Source organism: Accipiter gentilis, chromosome 20 (genome assembly GCF_929443795.1).
Source record: "Accipiter gentilis chromosome 20, bAccGen1.1, whole genome shotgun sequence".
Lineage (NCBI taxonomy): Eukaryota > Metazoa > Chordata > Aves > Accipitriformes > Accipitridae > Astur > Astur gentilis.
Window position 1 is genome coordinate 13,718,631 of NC_064899.1, and position 15,194 is coordinate 13,733,824.

The following is a 15,194-nucleotide window of genomic DNA, read 5'->3' on the forward strand; positions in this document are numbered from 1 at the left end:
GCCACAAAACATGGTAGTCATGTCTGCTTTCTTTTGAGGTTTTGAGGTATTAAGTCATGACAGCAGTTGTGGCTTGCTTGAGAATCTTGCTGAGAATCTATCTACTGTGTATTTTACTTCTGTGTCTGATTAACCTCAGGAAAATCCATTGGAGCATAATCTTTTGGGTTAATTTTGGTCATGTATTTGCAGTTTCTCATTTTGATTACTCTATTGCCATTTTGATTGTAGTGATTTAAGGATCTGTTCGGTGTTAAGCCTGAAGAAAATCACAGAGGTATATCAAACGTGGTCATACAGGGAGCTCTTCACACATACATCCCTAGTCTGGGAAAGCTGTATCTGTAGGTCTTCTCTGTGTAAATGAAGAGACGTATGTTCTTCTAGTCCAGTTTCCAGCTCTGAAACGCGCCATGGAAGTGCCTGGTTTCATCTCCTATGTAGCTTCGTGAGTACTCTCTTACATTCTGACTCCAAAGTGATTGTTTCAGGAGGTCTGATCCAGAGAGATCTCTCATATTTCTTCTACTTGGCCTTTTTATGTGTTAAAGAAAGAAGGAGACAAACACTGTGCACTTGAGTATGTGCATATGTAGAGAGGAGGAACAGCTCCTTCGGACTACTTAAGTGCCACTCACACTTTTGAGGTTGCTAGGACTCAAAAAAGTTTTGGACTGGCCACCTGCACAAGAATGAATTTGATCCATGGAGATCCCTAGCAGTTCAGGAGTTAAATGCTCTGCTTTCCCAGAGAGTAGAATTTCCTCCTCCCTCACGTCTAATTGAAGGGTACATATCTCCGATCTACTTCGAACAGATTTTGCATTTGTGGCACCCAATGTAATATGTCAGATTAAAGCCTAATTGATATTAATTGTCAGTTTGACAGGTATTTACGTAATACTCCTGTGATTTGTCCCTGCTGCAACATCAAAGAACAATGTAGTCCATTGTCAATCTTGGGGGTTTTTTTCCCTCTGGAAGACCAATTCATTGTTCAAGAGTAAATATGAATTATCTTTCGGGAGGTTTGCACTGGCATGTTTCCTGGCCAATTGTGATCTGACTAACAATAGAACCAACCTATGCTGATTTTGTAATGGCAATTCCAAAATGATCAGGAATCACTTTGAAGCACGTTTTCTGATAAGCAAGTTCCAAATTCTCATCATCCTGCTATGAAACGGTCCTTTTACATTTTGCAGCATGTGGGATCTGACTCACCTTTGCATTATGTTCTTCAGTTTTCTCTTGATGTAACCACCATTGACTTAATTACACTGGTGTGAAGATGGAATGGGGAAATAGTGACTCACGCCCACTAACAAGTCCATCATGAAAATATGGGAGTTGGCCTTTTGTTTTCAAGGTTTCTCAGAGAGACTACTCACCAGAATGGGGTGACTCTGCTAGACAGAGTCAGATACTCTTTGCTATTTTTAGCAACTTGCAAGAAAACTGAGGTGTATTCACTGAATCATACCTTGGTGCAAAAACCAGATATGCATCAGAAGTCTGTAACTAGAAATGGGAAATTACAAATTAGGAACTTGATGTCTTTGATAAGGCAGGACATGGTGCTTCAATCAAAGACAGTATTGAAAATAATTCTGACATTATTTTTGGCCAGCATACAGCATATGCAGTGTGCAGTTACTTATAGAAGAGATGAGGAAGAGAGAAAATAAGTCAGGATGGTAACTTAGGGCCGTACTAAAATACAATGGAGGAAATGCAAAAAATAAATGTATTTTAACCATCAAAGTGCTAGGAGAAACAGCAGTTCCTGTACTGCAAGGGCCATGAGATCTTGAGGCTTCAGAAAGATCTGGGATCATGGCATTCTTGAAGCAGGGGCTGCAGCATGAATCCGGGAGGAGAGTGCAGCAGAGAGTATTGAGTTGCCCTTACCAGCCGTGGGACCTCTAAGGGCTGCTTGGAGGCCTGAGTTTTCTCTGAGATATGTAACATGATTCTCCATACCCCGAGTTATGTTTAACAGGCAGGATTTAACCTTTAACTGGCATGATTTCAGTTATATCAACAAAAGATCTCAGTCTTCTGCCACAAACAAACAACTCTAAATTAACTGGTCTGAATAATTGAACAGGGCTTTGTTTGTTTGTTTATTTCAATTACTGTTTGTGGTAGCAGTGGGTGGAAATGAAATCTTGCCGCTGCTTTCTGCCGTCTATCAGATTTGGAGCTTTGTTCCTCTCTGAACCTTTGTATCGCATGCCATTCTTCATCGTATTTATCCACTACTTCTTGAATCTCCCTTTATTTTTCATTCCTGAGGATCTAGTGTATCACATTGGGCATTGTAGTACTCTTGATCCAAGAACTCTATTGGCTTTTTCAAATCTTCTGTGAGATTAGTACTTTTTTTCCCTAGTCTTTCCTTTATTAGTTAATTCTTTTTCCTACATTTTTGTGTCCTGTGTATTCCTCTGAATGATTTTTTGCAGGAAATGTCTTTTCATTTTCATCATATTCCAACATCCTGACCTCTATAACATTATTGGCACATCACGTTGGTTGTTCTCAAGTTGTCCTTTGTTTAGAAGTCCTCTGATTTTCTCGAAGTGCTACATTTTCATGTACTGTTGTGACTACAACTATCTTTTATTTTAAATGTCATTGTCACCATGCAAAAATTATTATATAAAACATCATAGGAGCCTGGGTCTTCTATCTTGCCATGCAACCCTTCCAGGGTTTACTGTTTGCTCCCATGGCATCAGCATCAGGTATTTGCTCTTTTGCTTTGCCCTCTCACTTTGCATAACCTAGTGATTTCTTTGCTGTATATTTTTAATTCCTGCATTATTTCTGTGAGCACCCTAGCCTACTAGAATGCCCTCTGCTCCATGCTCCTGGGCATGTTTTACCCTGCAAGGTCCATATGCTGTTCCCAGTTCTGCTCGTTGTTGCACTGATGGAGGCGTAGTCCTTCCACCTTTTTCCTCGTTCCTCGGTAATAGACGCAGCCCTAGTTTACATAGGTAACAACTGAGCTTTAAGCCTCTGTTCCACTTTCCATTCTTAATTTGGTTTCTGTGACCTAGTATTTATCCCATGCTCCGCCATCACCTCATGGCTCTGGAGCTGAGTCATGGTCCAGCTCGACTCTTGGGAGTTTTCCCAGTGTTCAGTACTGCTGCTGAGGTTTTATTTTGGATGTTGTTTCATTGGTTCAATGTAGGACTGTGCAAGAGCTGGAAGTGTTCCTGCAGCTACCCAAAGCCACGAAGGGGTTCGGCAGCCAGGCCAGCTGCCTGTAAAGCACCTGCCCGGTTGATGCGTATGGTATAGAGGTGCTTCCCGACCCTGCCTCATCCAAGGCTGCCGCTGTGTATTTAACAGTTGGCACTGCATGTGTGCATGTGTGTGTCTATCTGAGAGGCAAAACCAGACTGTTAAAGACTGTTTCATCAACTCTTGTTGGCTGAAAGTGTGAATAAGCCTTGTTTAAGATGGGTGTCCAGGCTGTTTAGGTTGGCTTTTGAACTACAGCCAAATTGAATTTCTGAGGAGGTTGCTATTGCTTTCTAAATATGTAACCCTCTATCTTTGTTCGTCAGCTGAAAGGTATTTGCTAATCATTGCCTGTGTTTGGAAGAAGAAGAACAAGTAAAATAGGAGCTTTGTATTTTACACGGTCTTGGTAAATGTGTATTGAAATACAACATCCTTTTATTTGAACAATATTCATAAGAGTGAATATTAATTATTGTTAATGTTAGACTATTACTGTCTTGCTTTATGCCTTAGGAGATGACAGTCTCTGTGGTAACATTAATTAATATGTAGCTTGGCTGTGTAGGCAGAAAGCAAATAATCTCCTAGCAGATTATTCAACATTAGCATAGAGTCTTCCATCTCGCAGTGTACTTTCAAAGCAATTCTCATCCACTCTACTGCAACCTTGCACTAACCTTATGTTAACAAATTTATAACTTGGAAATTATTCTGCTGACATCAATGGTGTTACACCATGCAAAACCTGTTTAAAATTAGGTCCAAGGTATTTCATTTTTTAAATTTTAAAATGCATTCTAAATAGCATTCATATGCTTCAGTAATTGATGGTTTGGGATTACTTTTCTGTTTCTAGTTCAAAACTTAAGGTTTGTTGAAGATTTTTTAAGGGTTTTAGTCTGTTTTCCCCTCTCTCCTTTTTATACTTAAGATTGCTCCCTTAGGGAAAATCACTGATTTCCCATCTTCCCCTTGCAATCCAGTTGTATTATGAACCGACAAACTGAATTGTCTGCCAGTTCATTCTTGAATATGGATTCTTTTTAATGCAAGCAGAGCACGCAGGAATCTCCTGCTTTACGAGACAGAAACTGCCTGTCTGCCTGTATGTGTACACAGTATTATACACTGGAAAAACAGAAAGAAAAAAAAATAGAAACCACACACGAGTTGAAGGAACTTTAGTAAGGTACAAAGTCAAATATCTTGAAGCTAGGTAATGCAGGCATGGCAGGATCTTAGTCTGGCCCTCTTCTTCGTATGTTGAGAGAGGGGTTACCTGCTTGCTCTGTCTAGCCAATACCCAGACCATGTGGGATGTTTCAGGGAGGTTGGACTGTCCAGAAATTTAAGCTATCCATCCCTATCCGGTCTCTGCTGGGCATGTACAAACCGCCACATTTCTGGTTTTTCAAAGGCACGTGAGTTGACCAGGCTGGGGTAAACTTTCACCGGGATGGCAAAACACATACACCTGGCAAAGCTGCCAAAATCCTGCTTTTTTCTGAGTCCACAATTTTCATCTGGCAGCAGCCAAGGCATTGTGAAGAAATAACCCCCCAGGGGAGGCACCCGGGAGCCGGGGACAGAGCCACCGGGTCCCGTTCTTCCTCTGTTCCACCCAGGCTGGTACGAAAAGGGGCCAGGGGGCAAGAGGGACCTTTCCGACGCGGGAGGTCGCAGGACACAGCTTTTCACCCAGTGTCCTGAGAGGAAGAGAAAAAGGAGTTGTGAGTGGGCACGCATACTCTAGGGCTGCGGGGTCGCCGCTGGGCTGCCTTCGTTAAAGGCTGGACAAAGCCCCGGCAGCTCTGTGATGGGAGAAAGCTGAGCCCAGCAGCAGCCCAAAACAAGAAAGAGCTTTTCCTGCAAGAAGTTTTCTTGGTAAATCTGCTGAGTGACACGGTAGTTAGTACCGTCCTTATGGGCCTCCTATCAACTGCTGCTGCTTACAAGGAAGCCCGTGTCAGATACTTCAGGTGAGCAGATGCCCCGGAGTCATCTCAGGGGCATGCGTTCATTGGGAGGAGAGCCTCCTGGAAATGAGTGAGCTTGTCTAAAATTTCCCCAAGCCCCGCAGCGATGCTGTGACAGCCAGGCGGCCGAGCCCAGCCAGCCTCGGGAGCCGGGAGCCAGGAGGAAGCGGATGGGGGGTCAGGGCGGCAGTGGGGGGGGGGGGGGGCTCAGATAACAACCGCTCGTGGAAATCCAACCTACACGGGTTGTACGTGTCGCCAGTGTGAAGATACATTTTTAAAAATTGTTTAAGTAGCACCGGAGGCAGTGGTGTGACCTGTGGATGACTTCTCCATTTGGAACCATGGAATGCAGAATAAAGGGGGGGGGGGGGGGGGGGGGCGAGGAAAAAGCCATAGAAGAGACACATCTATGACTGCTTCAGCTGTTCTGTAGAGAAACTTTCATTCCTTACAATTAAAAGGGGAATTTCCTTATTTGGCTTATTTTTAGAAAGTTATTTCCAAGTCTGACATGACATTGATTTCTCCTTATCTGGATTTCAGATTGTTCTGAACATTCAAGTATGCTGACCTTTTACTCTTCAAGAAGAGTTTTTCTTTTTTGTTGTTTTTGCTGCTCATTTTGCAGCTTCCAGAACAATAGACCTTGAGCCTATGATAGCTAGTAATTTGCCTGTTGTTTCAGGTGTTACCAGTAACAATAGTCCTCTCTCCTCGGTTTCTATATGTTACTCCTGGTTTATAGCTGTAAAGAACCACAGTTGCACTGGGATTTCTTTTTACAGAGAACTGACTTTAATATATCTTTTTTCACTTATATCTGATAATGGGATGACCAATGTGCTGTTCTGACTGTTTTCCAAAGCCAAACAGAATCTGAAGATGCTAAGTTTAACTCTTAAACTACTGTTCTTATAAGCTCACACATTTCTTTGCAGTCACTTTTGGTGAAAGATAGCCACATGACAGTCCTTCAGAGTCATGTCTGCATTTTACGCAGTGCGATTATATGTAATGCCTTCATTGAAAAAAAAAAAACAAAAAAAAAAGATTTCTCAGTTTTTATTAACAAAGACAAATCAAAACAATTCCAAAGTCAAGGTGGAGGGAGCATAGCATTATTCTACTCCTAAACCAGTCTCATGATTTTTGAAGGTTTGGGTTTGACAGCTGGCCAAGCCTTTGTATGTGGCCTGCAAAGTGTCCGTTCTGTTTTGGGGGGATTTTCATGCATTGCAGGGAAGGCAGCCTGCAGTTGTCCCACCCATTGGGGGATCCTGCACAAACATACTTCAGTAGCCTCTTTGATTTAGAGGGATTAATTTAATGAAGTCCTAATGAATCTCCTGAGATAATATCCCCTGAAGAAGGCAGGAAAGTCCCTAAAATAAGACAGTGGTGAAGGGCTTGCAACATTACACATAGCAAAATTATTTTCATGGGTAGTAGAAGCATAAACAGGGGAAGTATTTTTGCCTTCATTCTACTCGGATTGCTGCACCTTGGTCCCTCCATGACATCAACAGGAGAACTCCTGCCTGGAGAAGAAAATAGGAAATACTGAGTACTTACATTTTTCCAGTGAAAATACTTTCTCCCCCAAAAGACCACTTTGGTCTTCCCTATTATAAAATGTAAACACTTCTTTATAGTTTGAGTATAACCACACTTTAAACAGCTGCTGCCTCTCACCTGTGCTGCAGCTCTGTTTCTGCAGTGAATTAAGCCCTCTCTTCACAGACTGCACATCAACTGCAATTTTTTAAGTGCTTTGGGATCCTTTGGGTTGAAAAGTATGATATAAATTTAAGTTATTAAATTGTTAAGAAGAATAAGAGCATTACCAGATTCTGCTGCTCATGTTATAGTCACACTGTTAACAGCAAGTTGGAAGATACCTACACTTCATCTCTGGTGCTGGTATCACATCGTGAAACCCTTTTCATTAATTGCACATTAAAAGTCACAAGGATGTTTAGCCCCAAGCTAATCCCACTGTACAGCAGTCCAGAACCTGCCTGATCTTACAGTTAGGAATTTTCTTTCAACATCCCGCTGTATTGGCATTTTTGGCAAGCTTATATCCATCTGCTCTTATACCACTGGCCTTCACTTAAATAGTTCTTTCCTTTGGTGATGCTATAACACCTTCTCCCAAGTGACTGTATAGCATGCAGTTATATCACCTCCCAGGTTTTAGTAGGGTTGACTAAAAAATGAAAATTCATCCTTGTGTTTTTATAAGATGTTTCTGCACACCTTGACCATCCTTAAAATTTTTCTCTATATCTGCTCCAATTCCAGTTTGTTTTCTTTTAACAACACTACCAAGACTAGTATTTAAATACTACACAGTGTTTGAAATTAAAGACACAGCAATCAGTGTCTCATACACTAGCAGTAATACTCCCCTACTTCAGGTGGAGACACCTCATACTACACATACTAAGACTGTTTCCCTTCATGGTTGCATCACACTTCTGATTCACGGTCACCTCTGATGAACGGGTACCTCCAGGTTCTTCTTTACACGCGTTATTTCAAAATACAGTGAGCCTTTTGTTTCTAGCCTCTAAGTAAATCATCTCAAGCTTTTTCCCTTGACTCTCAACTCCTTTCCATCATGGCAGCCTTCACGCTGAGATAGTTATTTCTTTCTAACCTGAGCCTCCTCTGTACTGATTTTACTCAAATTTAAGCCATCACAAACTTTCCTCAGCTTGTTTGTAATATGTTTGACATTCTAGAAAGTACCTGTAATGATTCTTAAGACTGATAATGACAAACCCCACCAGTAACTTCATGCTGGCCTAAGACTTCCCCTTTTGTGACCTGTTGCCATCCCACTTTATACATTTTATTATTGTTCTGCTGTACTTCATCTTCTCCAGCTTAGCTCTTACTGTGGCTACTGGAAGGACAAATTAGCCTATGTTGTGCCCTACCATGCCACAGCTAGATCACTCTTAATAGCAAACATGGGGTGAAAGCTACTCAGATGCTTCCACGTTGTGCTGCAAACTATGAGACAGAAGTATCTTTTGTAGCAACAGGGCATGGCTAGGTAAATCAATGTTACTTTAGAAAGTTTGCAGGAAAGAGTTGATACTTTTTTCTATTTTTTCTCCTTTCTGGGTTGCATGTCAAGGTCACCGGGTTTGTTCTGTCTCTTCTGATGCCAAAGGAGAGAAACAGAGATGCTTTCTGCAAGGCAACCAATTTATGCAAGTCTTCTTTTACCGTTGGTTTTAGGTTTTGTCATTTAAATGTGTGCTTTACTTATTTGCATAAAAAGACCCTGCTTTTATTTGAATCACAGAAGAACCCTGCATCAAGTTCTAGATTACTTTCTTCCTGTGTATTATGTAAAATTATGCACCAGGGGTTTTTTTTCCTTACCTGCATTTTCTTCCCACAGTGAAATACTGGCATTTGTTTAATTTAACAAAAGTCGGATGCTGCTGCTTCTAAGATTAACCAAGGCAGCAACTCAGGTAAATTAGTTCTTGAAAAAACCTCTCCATAATTATTTAAGTAGCAGTAGTTGTTGGTTGGATTGGATTTTTATGTTTGATTTAGGGGTTTTGTTTGTTTGTTTTTTATATGCATATCCTTGCTTTGTTAGGTTTCAAAACAGTAAAACAAGATAGTAATTTTTTGTTGGCTTTTTATGTGCTTTATATTTCAGTGCTCTGAGTCATGTTCTGCATGAACATCCATAAGCATGAAATCATTCCATTTTCCTTAATGCACTTCTTCTTTCTACTTCTAGCAGCAGTTCCACTGACTGGTTTGTTACGTTGGTATAACCAACAGACGGCACCAAGCTTCTGTTTTAAAATGAGTGCCAGTCTTGGGTATTTCCTTAAGTTTTTCTTGTTTTCTGATTCTGGGTCAGAGGTTCAGTCTTGCAGAGCATTGACTACTTCTGCACTTCTGCTAAAACTAGCAGGAATACTCATCTGCTCAATTTCGAGTGTGTTTTTCTGCATCAGGGCCAGAGTACTTGCAACCTGGCAAGATGAAGATCCCTTTTCTGCTGGTTTATCACCCATTGTTTTACCAACATTTGCAGTACTAAACCGCTGCTTTATCATTCCATAGCAGGCAATACAGCTGACTTAAGCATGATGTTACTTTCAATCTCATGCTTATGGTTATAAGCATGCCCCCCTTTATTTAGCCTAGCCAAGCTTTGTTGGCCATATGCTATAGCTCATGTGCTGCTACATAGAAACTTTTGATAGGACTAACTGAATTATCCTTAATGTGAAATAGACCAAGCTTTATTAAAAATAAATCTGAAATGGTGGGGTAAAGATGCTCTATGTTTTATGGGAGATCTCATATGAGTGATATATCTGAAAGGGCTTTGAGTTGTGGAGTGCTTGGGGGGCGTTCTTTTTCATTGGTGGTGAATTCCGTTTGGGAGATTTTTTTCCTTTGTTTTGTCTTTTAACTCTAAATCTCAGTATTCAGGAACAACTGTGTGAAACAAACACAAATCTGTTGTATTTTTTTAAAACTATTTTAGTCCTGTTTCCAACTCCTCTTGTGCTGACATTCTACAAACTGGTTTTCTAAAAGGACTGTCACCATCAATTTTGCTTTTTTAAAGGACTTTAATTCTTTCAGCATGTTCATATGGTTTTATAAAACCCCAGATACATGGCAAATCCCCTTGGTGTTGTAAGACAAGATTGCTGTTAAAAAATGTTTAGGCTTAGTCAGCTTCTTCTCACTACTGAAGTCATGAGGGACTCTGGGAAATGGTGTTTATACTAAGCTTAAATTGATAGGGCAAGTTTAATGCAATCAGGTCAAAGGTACAACTGCTTAGCTAGTCTCATCAACCACTCGGGTTTCAGCATCAGTTTATAAGAAAAGGCCTGTAATGATAACATCTGGCTGCAAGCGCATGGCCTGCATTCTCCATGCAGTGATTGAATGTAATTTAATGGCGGGGAGGAGCAAACTGAAGGGCAGCTTCATTCCTGAATTATGATCCCCGATAGATAAGGTACAACTGGCAGACTTTGATCACCCCTGTTATCAATTCACTTGATGAAGAGCCTTTCTCCAGCATAACCTGGACAGAGATGTCTTCCCCAAAGGGAGGAGCGCAGACCATTGCAGGGCTTGGGGGGGATGTCAGGTCCAGGACAAAGTTTCATGGTTTCCCAGTGCTACGTGTGCGGCTGATTGCTGGTCAGGCATTGCTTTCGGCAAGTGCCAAGTGACTCGGGACAACGCTGAGGAAATGTGCTAGACAGAATAACGAATTGGGCTGCTTTTCTAACGTGAGAAAGCACAATGTTCAATTATATATTTCCTGTCTCGTACTATCCAAGTTGGTATGTGGCAACCTAAGTAGTCAAGATTACTGCCAGGCAGGCCCCAAAATATACACTTGTTCGGAAAAGGTAGATACCCAAGACATCCTGAGGGATTTTAATCATAGGCAAGTCTGGTCTGTTGATCTTAATTCAGACCCAAAGAAGGGCTTTTGCATGCAGAATATGTCTGGGTTTGCCAGCCAAATAAGTTTGTCAACAAAAACATGTTGCCTTCTTTGCCTTGTTTGTACTTATGTGAAATTTCCTATCATATAATTTTTATTTCTTTTCTGAGCAAGTTTCTAGAGTTTGATCCACACTGGCTGAAATTTTCTGTGTTAAATGCCTGCCCCAAGCTGAAGAATTTGATAAATTTCTGCCAAAATAATTCCAATAATCATTACAGAAAAAAAAAATTAAATTAGTTGTTGCCAATAGACATCTGTAACACCCTGCTTTGATGTGGGGGCTTGAAATGTGGTGATGCTGTGGCTTGTATGTCACGGACATAGATTTTCTTTCCTGTGAAAACCACTGCATCTTATGAGATTTAGAAAGAAATCACAGTTTACACACACTTAGCAAAAAGTCTAATTTTTCCAGGTAAAGTGTCAGAATATTTAATTAATATTCAACATATTCAGGCTCCTGATGGTGCTAAATAAGATGTGTTATTTCTGGGGATCATCAAGCACACTCCCTCCACCCTGCCAATACCGTCAAGTTGAACTGAATGAATCTGAGCCAACACGTGGCATTCTCTGTGGTTAGAGGAACCACTTGGTACAGAAGATCAACATTGTCTCTATCCCCAAGTATATTGTTTACATTGAGGCAGCACAGACCTCAAAGCCTAGCAGGTTAGTGATTATCTGACCCAACTGTTTTCAGCAAAGGCCCCATGAAATTTTCTTTGGTTGCACACAAAACAGGGAAGCAGGTTCTCAGTTGCATCTCACCCCGAAAAAGGAGTATACTCTCCTTTGTCTCAAAGAGCATGTGTGGGTGGGCTGTCTGCGAGTGACAACATTAAGAAGATCCATAACAGCCAATGTGGGACCCAAATGTTGAACATACCCAGCCTCATTTCAGCCTACAAGGCCTTGTAATCACATATGGCACAAGCTTTACTCGTGATGGGGGCATGCATTTTTTTCCATTTTCTCTGCACATGCATGTGAACTGTTTCCGTGTTTGTGTAAGGATGTTCTTTATGATGTGTTTACATTGGGTTTGCTGATATTCAGTGTGTATTCAGTGGGATGCCTTTCATTCATGTCAAACGAAAGTGGGATAATTCTTGACAGTCAGCAGATCTCTGTGGTTTTCAGACATTCATTAAGTAAGAAACTTCAACATACAGGTTAGGTTGATAAGGTTTGCCACTCCTTTTGAGGAACCAGAACCCAGGGAGACCAGACAACTTGCCCGTAGATCAATGGCAGGACAGACCATGGGATCTGACTCCCAGCCCTGCTCTCGAATCATGAGGTAGCATAGTCCTGCTTCTGGACCAAGGCACACCCTCTTGTAAGATCAGCTCTTGTACGTGGTAACGGGTAGCATTTTACACTCTTTTGTCTTGATATATACACTTTACTGTGCCTAATTATAAATCAGGTAGTAAACCACTTTCTAATGGCACAGCAAACAGTCAGCTAAAGCTTGGCTCACGGTTCTTCCACAGCTTCAAATTGTCTCAGTAGTTCTCAGTGCTTAGCTTAGCATGTATAATATGTCTTCTCATACAGATGGGATGAAACTGTACTTAAAGCAGTAATGATTATATACATCATACTTCTAAATGTATAAACTGCTTTTGAACATACTGGAAAAGCTAAAATACCAACTGTTAAACCAATGAATCATACTTTGTAAGGGAGTGTTTTTATATATAACATATAAAATCCAACTGTATATGTATAGGGAGGGTGAATATTTACACATCACATGTGTAAGATATAAATGATCCTGATGAACATGACTGAAGTAAATTATGTTAATGCTCCAGTTAGAACTATTTCTACATTAGTTTCAAAATGTTTTTGTTATACTGTAGATTCAATGTCAGGAAGATGAAGGAATCTGGGCTTTTAACTGCAACCTCCACACTGCAGTGTGACTCTATGGGGATGTTCAAAATTAAACATTTGGTTTAAGCATTAAACACTAAAGTTTTCTTTTTAATTCCTAGGCCTGTATAAAAGCAGATTGGGAAATGGTTTATAATACTTCCTATTGGGGGCTTCTACACTGACAATGTCAGAAATGACATCACTTTTCTGCTATTTGTTTTTTATTGCTTTTCAAGAAGTCTTTAAATAGCCAGCATGTAATTTTCCTGGTGATGAGTGATAACCTTTAAAACGGGCCTATTTTTCTTTTAAGAGAAGGATGCTTCCGTCCCGCCTCCAAGTTAGTTGACTTTATCAAGGGAAGCCGCCATCAGTCCCCAAGTCTTGCCTGTCCTGAAAGGTGTGGAAGGATTCATCACTAGAGGGAGTCGTCGTGTTCTCGGTTACCCCTCCCTGTAGTCAGAGCTTGTGATGGATGGTCTCGCAAGCGGTCCCATGGTGAATGGTCCCATGCAGCTATCTGCAGGAAGGATGGTCTAACCCTTGCCGTCACCTCCAAGTAAGGAGACCCTGTTGACCCTTTTCTTATTTCGTGCTCCAGCTGTCTCTTTCCAGGTGAAGGAGCAAGGAGAGGAGGCAGCCTTCGTGCTCCCTCTACCTCCACTGGCATTAGGCCCCATCTTGAAGGCTTTGCATCTGGGAGAGAGGGAGCAACTAGCGTGTGGTCTTGCTATACAAGGGTGATGGGACAAAAACCAGGGTGGGAGGAGAAGTCCCAATGGATAAGGGGGAGTAGTGAAATGGGGAGGGGAAGAAACGGCAAAAGTCTGAAAGTCTCAGTAGGACAAATAGAATAGATGGTAAAAGAAGGGCATATGAGGGAGAAGGGTAGATAAATGGAGGTGATTTAGAGGGGAATATAGCAAGAGGAGGAGAGGTGTGCAACAAAGGAAACTAAAAGAGCCAAGGGAAGATGAGGAGAGATCACAACTTCTTAAAAGGGAAGATATATGAAGATCTTAGGGAGGGGAGTAGGACCATTTTTAACAGAGTATTTGTGGAACTGAAGTAAAAAGTTACATTAATCAAAAAATCTTCACTGTCCATCAGTGAGAGCGGAAGTGCCATACTTACACTAACTTTATATAGCAAATTGAGGAATGCCACAATTGAGGACAGAATGGAGTTTGGAGAACCAGTTTGAATACGTGATAGACAAAGGAGACAATAAGAGAAATAGCCCGTTCAGATTTCACATCATGTTTAGAGCAGACCCTGCCTTCCACTGGATAGAGTAACCAGTATCCCCAGCTATGGCTAGGTATGTAACAAAACCTACAAGGGTAGGTTAGTCCAGCTTTATGTTCTCCTCAGTCTGAGCTGGGCACGTTGGCTAAGGCTGCTCTAACAAACAGTTCTTTCCTCTCCAAAGTGTCATGAGCTGTGCAAGATGTTCATGGTTGCTTTTTCTCCTTGGGCCAGGTCCCTGTGACATGCCTGTCTGTGGTCTCCAGGCTCTTGGAAAGGTACCCCTGCTCTAGGACACTCCTCTCATTTTCACCTACTTGAGCGTACTGCAGCCCGTACTCTTAGATAGTCTCCTGTGGTGTTTCTGTGCATGAAAATTATATGGGAAATATACAAAAGCATGTGGATTTGGTGCAGACTTATTCATATTTTTAAATAGAATGTAATTTGCTATTGGCAAATTAATCTCATTTATCCTAGTTTCATTTGTTTAAACCATGTGAGTAGAGTTATTCATGTGCAAAGGAGTTGGCAAATGCTGCCAAATCCACTAATATACCTGGCTGCTGAACATAGCATTTGGAAATGGAGTTATTTGCCATCCTCATTTTGTAGTATGCTAATTTCCACGACAACCCACTGTGATATTAGAGAAACTTATGGCTTTGCCTGGAGAAAAAGCAAAAAGAAGTTATCAACCTGCCAATATCACACAGGGACTACCAGAAAACTGTAGTGAGCAAGACAGATTTGCAGGACTGGATTCTTGTCAATGGTGGAAGTGGTCCCACTAACCTGTTGCACGATATATTTAAAATCCAATTCCAAGTCTTTGCATTCCTCTTTTCATTTTTTTCAGCTTTCAGTTAGGAGAAGTTATTGACACCACTCCAGCTCTTTTGTGCGTGTGGCTACAACAAATATATAAATCTTAATCATACTTATGAATTCTAGGTTAGGGGATCCCACATGCTGCAGATGACACTAAAGTGGCTGCAGCGTTTTGATTGATTTCTGTAGAATATCACAGTAGTATTATCTTCACAAGAGAGCTGTGGGCTGCCCTGGCAGCTTGCCGGAAGCCCAAGGGCTGTATCATATTATACATGAAATGGAGCATATTGCCACCCTTGGCATTAGCACAAAGGCATGTCCCAAAGACCGTGCAGGTCCCAACATGCAATGAGCCTTCTTAATCCAAGCAGACAGGCCAGGAACTGTGTATTTTCTACAGCCGATGTACCTGTCTGCCTACCAGGGTGACAGCAGGCCTCCTTCCCAGCTGCACTATTTGT

General features: G+C 41.3%; 1 protein-coding gene across 1 annotated transcript in view; it reads left to right on the plus strand.

Moving 5' to 3' along the window:
* Positions 1 to 15,194, plus strand: part of GMDS (GDP-mannose 4,6-dehydratase) — a 428,755-nt gene that overhangs the window by 387,729 nt on the left and 25,832 nt on the right. The gene's annotated exons all lie outside the window — the stretch shown is intronic.